Source organism: Cnephaeus nilssonii (assembly GCF_951640355.1).
Source record: "Cnephaeus nilssonii genome assembly, chromosome: 13".
Taxonomy (NCBI): domain Eukaryota; kingdom Metazoa; phylum Chordata; class Mammalia; order Chiroptera; family Vespertilionidae; genus Cnephaeus; species Cnephaeus nilssonii.
In genome coordinates, this window is record NC_137084.1 from 33,870,878 (window position 1) to 33,877,268 (window position 6,391).

At 41.2% G+C, this 6,391-nt stretch overlaps 1 pseudogene across 1 annotated transcript; it reads right to left on the reverse strand.

The window, feature by feature from the left end:
* Positions 1-3,528: 3,528 nt before the first annotated feature.
* On the reverse strand, positions 3,529-5,904 carry LOC307109399 (cyclin-dependent kinase 1-like; annotated as a pseudogene). Its single transcript has 3 exons — positions 5,424-5,904; positions 4,200-4,436; positions 3,529-3,732 (listed from the first exon to the last, which is right to left on the reverse strand). The product of its transcript is annotated as a cyclin-dependent kinase 1-like (transcript).
* Between the last annotated feature and the right edge of the window lie 487 nt (positions 5,905-6,391).

The window sequence follows — 6,391 nt, forward strand, 5'->3', positions numbered from 1 at the left end:
CAAACTTCATGTTTCCAAATCTAATGGTTATTTCTCAGTTTCATCTTGTTAATCTCTTAGCAGTGATGACAGTGTTGACCACTTCCTTTTTCTTGAAAAAGTTCTTCACTTGGCTTCCAGAACATCATATTCCTTGATTTTCCTTCCACCTCATAGACCACTCCTTCTGAGGTTCCATTGTTGACTCCTTTCCCTCAACATTTATTGGAATCCATCAAGGCTTAATGTCCAGCCCTCTTCTCTATCTACCTTCCCTTGCCAGATTACCTCATCTAGTCTCATGGCATCCATGTGTTAATGACTCCCAACATTTTTATCTCTAGCCTTGACATCTAAACCCAGTCCAAAGTCAATAATTTTTCCAGACCCTTCTTGGTGACTCCATTTGGCGACTATAGATGTTCAATACTGTCTTTCTTCCCCAAAACCTATTCCTCATATAGTTTTTTTTATTTATTTTATTTTAATAATTAACAGCTCCATTCTATCAGTTGCTCTGGCAAAAAAAAAAAAAATCATCCTGGATTCCTCTTTTTCTCATACTTCACATCTAGTCCCTCTGGATATTCTATATTTTCTATCTTTAAAATATAAATGAAGTCTGACTATTTCTTATCACCACAACTTCCACTACCCTGATCCAAGCCACCATGGCTCTCAACTGGATTAGTTAATAGCTTTCTCCCTTATCTTCCTGCGTTTGTATCTCCACCTTTCCACATAGCCTATTGTTGAGACAGCAATCTTGCACAACTCTCCCACCCACACAACCCCAACACTGAATTTCCAATTAGAGAGGAAAGGATATATTTCAGTACGTGTCATTGGGTATAATTGGATATTCCTTTGGCAACATTTTAAACTAAGAAACATATATTAATTTCTTATTGCTACTTAAATTAGTGGCTTAAAACAACACAAATTTATTCTTTTACAGTTCTTGAGGTCAGAAATCTAAAATCAACTTAGCAATTTTACTTCTCTGTATTTACTCCCCTAAAATATCAGTAAAGGTACATATGAAAGCATAAACAAGTATATTTGTTGCAGCATTTTTTTGTAAATGCAAAAATAAGAAACAAGCCAATATGTGTGGAGAAATAAATTGTGGTAGAATTGCCCAGCCGGCATGGCTCAGTGGTTGAATGTCAACCTATGGACTAAGAGGTCACGGTTTGATTCCTGTTCAGGGCATGTGCCGGGTAGTGGGCTCAATCCCCAGCGTGAGGGAGGCAGCCTATCAGTGATTCTCTCTCATCATGGTTGTTTTTATCTCTCCCTCTTTCTTCCTCTCTGAAGTCAATTAAAAATATATTTTAAAAAAATATTGTGCTAGACTCATACCACAAAATACTATATAATCACCAAAACAAATAATGTTAAAATGGAAAGATTCCTAAGACATACACTGTTAAATTACAAAACCAAACTACCAAATACTTTGTTTCCTATGGGAATGCATATTGTGTATGTATGCATATGTTGGGGGAAAGCACCAAAAGTCTAAATTCAGGATTGATTCTGAAGAACGGACACATAGCCTTATTCAAATTCATAGGAGCTTTAATAGGAGCAACTTACATAACGGTTAATGCAGCTGCTTCCAGTGGTGGCGGGCCTGGAAGAATGCACACCCCTCCCAGGACAGAGTTTATTTTTAAAGGGGATTAATAGCAGGGGTTAATAGCAAAACCAGTTGGCAAGTAGACCTCCGGAAAGAACAATGAATCACTGAGTTAAAAGAGAAGTTAAAAGACAAACATCAGGCAGTTACTACACTCTACATTCATTAACTTTCTTCCTGGGGGCATGGTGTTTGTCTTTGGGTAGCATTCCTGGGGTTTCAGGGTAGTCAGCCTTGTCTGAGCTTACCGAGTTTGACAGTCACAGAGAGTTCAACATCTCCCAGATGCCTTTGCTGCTGGAGCTATATTGCATCTCTAAATGTAGGGGGGAGGGAAAGTTTGGGAAATAAAAAATGAAAGTGATATCAGTGGATACCAATGGTGGAAGGGGTCAGATCCATATTGTCAAAGGTATTAAAAGGTGATTTTAATCTTATTTAAAAAAATTTTTTTTACATAGAGACATGCTATTAATCATAAAACAAGAAATAAGTAGATTCAAAGTCCAATATTTAAATAGTGAATATATTTTAACTCTGAACAAATATATTATGAGCTAGTCAAAGTGACTTCATTGAAAGAAAACTTTGATTTATATTTTTGTCTTCCTAAGGGTAGGAAAAATTGAAAGGGGAAAAAAAGAACATAGAGTAATTTCTGATTTTACTTTGCCAAAATGAAAGCCAGGTAAATCTTACTAGTAGGTAATAGTTTAAAAATGCCTTGAATCAATTATTTAGTCTTACAAAGAACTCATTATAAAAGCTTTTTGAAATATCTAAAACCTGAGAATTCATCAGTAAGGAACTCTATCTACAAAGAATTTTTCAAGAAACACTTGAATTGGGTTATCAAGATCTCTTGATAAGGTAGACATGGATACTAAGGAAAACCTGTTGTTGCATGTTAATTATTCAGTACAACAGACTATGGGGGGAAAAGTAAAGACAACTTAAAAAGCAAAAAAGAGTAATGGCACAACAAAATGGTATTCTAGAATGCCAATGTGACAAAATGTAAACAGCATAGAATCTGGAGACAATACCCTTGGCTAATTTTGAGTCTGCCACTTTCTAGTGTGACTTTCGGCAAACCACTTACCCCATTTGTAAAATGAGAATAAGAATACCTATCTTGCTTACCTGGCTGGGTTGCTGAGAAGGGCGCTGTGAAAGGAAAAGTACTAACAAGATCAAAAGAGTTCAAAAGAGAGTGAAAGAGATCAACTCGATAATGTAAAATTCTCAAGGGACTGAAGAACTGTCGAAAGACTTGGGACAGGCTGTCCAGAGAGACTTGTTTTAGACCAAGTACAGTTTAATTCTTTATCCTCTGCATAGTAATACACACCTGCCTCGGATTATGTCCATGTTTCTCCATCTTAATTTCAGGAAAACTGCTCTTGACTCATCAGCTATATTATGTTTATCATTTATATCTCCGTTTCATTGACATAACTAAAATATATATCTCTCCCACCCACTCAAGCCCTGTGTCTTTGAGAATTATGTATTCAAGTGAAGCATTATCAGGGAGAAATTAAGGTGAAAGCTCGGGTCAGATTGCCTTGGTTTAAAGCCAAAATCCACACCTTAACAATTATGTAGGAGTAGAAAACTTACTTAACTTCTGCATGCTTCAGTAAAATGGGTGAAGGTTCATAACTGAGGATTCTTCCTGTTGGGGTCTGTAATTGACACTTTCCTGTGGGGTCTGTAATTGACTAGAGTGGTAGGTGTGAGGGCTCCCCCTTCTGGCCTCCCAACTCCATTTTTTTTTTTTAGATTTATAACTTTATTATAGTAACGATAGTTGTTACAGTGAGATCTATACACATATACAGAATTATTATATTTAAATTAATATAGAACAATATTTACATTTTAAGTTACAACTTTTGAAGTTAGAAGATGAAGTAGAGCTTAAGTTTTACAACAAAGGATACAAAAATACACAAGGCAAAAATAGAGTTGACAGTAAAACTATAATTATCTGTTCTCGATGCAGGATTGTAGACTAACATTTTAAAGAGCAGATACAAGCCATTTTCATCCAAGTTTTTGACATGGGATGCTAGGCTTCCTGGTTTCCACTTGGGAAATGTATTCTTTTTTAAATTATTATTATGAAAAACATATACAATTTTCCATCTTTTTTTTCAATTATAGTTCACATTCACTATTATTCTGAATTAGTTTCAGGTGCACAACATAGTGGTTAGACAATCATATACTTTTTAGAGTGTTCCCCCTGATATTTCAAGTACCCCCCCCCCCACCCCTGGTCCATACATAGCTATTTCAATATTATTATTTTTCCTCCATTGACCTCTCCCAGCCACTCCCACCCCCAGTACATGCCCTCATGCCCCTAGTGATTGTGTCCATTGGTAATGCTTGTATGCATGCATACAAATCTTTTGGTTGATCTCTTATCCCTGTCCCTCCCCTGCCTTTTCTCTGAGGTTTGACCGTCAGTTCGATACTTCTTTGTCTCTGTATCTATTTTGTTCATCGGTTTATGTTGTTCACTATGTTCCACAAATGAGTGAGATCATGTGGTGGGAAATGTATTCTTATAGTCCTGTAAAGATTCCACTTTTGGCCACACTTCATTGTTGGGGGTACCCAAAGCTCTGAAAATTCTGAAGAGTTTATCAATTTCTGAATCCCCATGGAAAAGTGGTTTCTTCATTGCTAATTCTGCAAATATGGTGCTTTTACTCCAAATGTCAACTGGAGTTGAATAGCAAGCTGATCCCAGCAACACTTATGGGAATCCATACCAAAGTGTTACTACCTCATGAGTATCCTACATAATAAAAGGTTAATATGCAAATTAACCATCACTCCGCTACACCCACGATTGGGCTGGGGGGAGGCACAGGGGGCGGGACTCGGGGTGGCTGGGGTGGCCGATTGGGCCAGCGGGAGGAGCGGGGGGCGGGGACTTGCGAGTCCCCACCCCCTGCACCTCCCGCCAATGCGATCGGCCACCACGCTGCTGAGCAGGGACCAAATGCGGCTGGCAGGACGTTGAGCTCACTGTGCGAGCTCAGAGTCTGCGCCATGGCTGTGCTGTGGCACAGAAGGGGCCTCTGGGGCAGCGAGCCCACATCCCCGCCCTGGCCGGCTGTGTGGTGGGAGTGAACCGGCCTCCGGCGCCGTGCACCCACGTCCCTGCCCTGGCCGGCCGTGCGGCGGGAGTGAACGGGCCTGTGGGGCCCAGAGCTCAGCATCCGCGGCAGGGGAGGAACCAGAAAAATGGATCTTTCCAGTTCCTGATGCTGACAGCCCTATGGGTGCTGGGGTCCTCCACCTGCAGCCCCCAGTCACAGCCCATCAGCCCCAGTCGCAGACTGGAAGCCCCCTGCCAGCAGTCCAGACGGGACCAGTGTGGCGCCGCGGTGGTGGGTGTCAGTGGGCATGCTACAGACATCAAATCACTGCCACCGAGGCCATCCCCCCACACACACTCACAAGTAGTATGGTCCAAGGGGGTGACTCCTAAGGCAAGGCTCCCATGGCAGCTGATGCTCACCATGCCAGGTGAGGAAGCCAGACCTGAAAGCCCAAGCCCCCAAGTACCCAAACTGCAGGGCATCATGGGCCAGGGCCCTGAGGAGGCCCCAGGACAAGCATCTTCCCAGAGGCTGTGCAGAAGGAGGGGAGGAACCTCTGGCTAGAGGCAGGGGTGAGGGATGCTGGCGTCTTTGCAGGCCAAGACAGGGCTGAGGGACCCACCCCCCACCTCCCACACCCCCGTGCACGAATTTCGTGCACCATGCCTCTAGTATACCGTAATGGATATTGCAAAAGCTCTGGCAAGGACCAAAACCAGACAGTTTAATTGTTCCTTTGTCATTCGATCAACAGATTTTGAGGTTTTAAGTCTCTGTGTAGAACACTTTTAGTGACAAAACACAACCCCATGTAGGTATTGGTACAAATAACCCTTAACAAGTGAAAAAATCCATGAACTGACTAGGAGGGATAGAATCCAAGCATTTCTTTAGGTCCATGGAAGGTATTTAAAGATGAGATATAAGCTAGAATTCTGCATGAGTACATCTTGCAGACTGACTATATTTGGATGATGAAATTCAATTAATAGAGAAATTTCCTGCATTTCAGTATAAAGAACCCCTTCCTCTTCACTTTCTAGTCTGATTTCTTTTATAGCTACCACTTGACCTGTAGTTTTGTATCTATCCTTAGGTACTTTCTCCAATTTTCTCTATTTTGATATAGTTTTCCAAATGTGGGAAACTCGACTGCATAATTTGTGGTAGTGGCAGGACTGCATTTGCGCAAATAAAAATAAAAAAAGAAACACTGTTCACAGAAGCACAATTCATTATATTCAATTGGCTATTACCCAAAAATCTATCAATAGTAGAATGGATAAATAAATTGTGGTATAGCCAAGCAATGGAATACTATACAGCAATAAAAATAAGAACTGCAGCTACACACAATGTGCACAAATTTCATTAATGTAATCATCATACCTAATAGACAAACATGTAAATTGACCATACCTCCGCTATGCCCACAGCCAATCAGAGTGAGTATACAAATTAACCCAACAAAGATGGAGGTTAATTTGCATACCTAGGCGCCCAGCAGCCTGGGTCCCGGGAACTTTTTCAGCACCCAGGTCACTCCAAGGTAGGCCCCACGTGGGTCCTGAGCAACCTGGGAAGGACCTGAGCCAGGGGGATCCTGGGCAGGGGCAGAGCCAATGATTGGAGGGAGCTGGGGGGC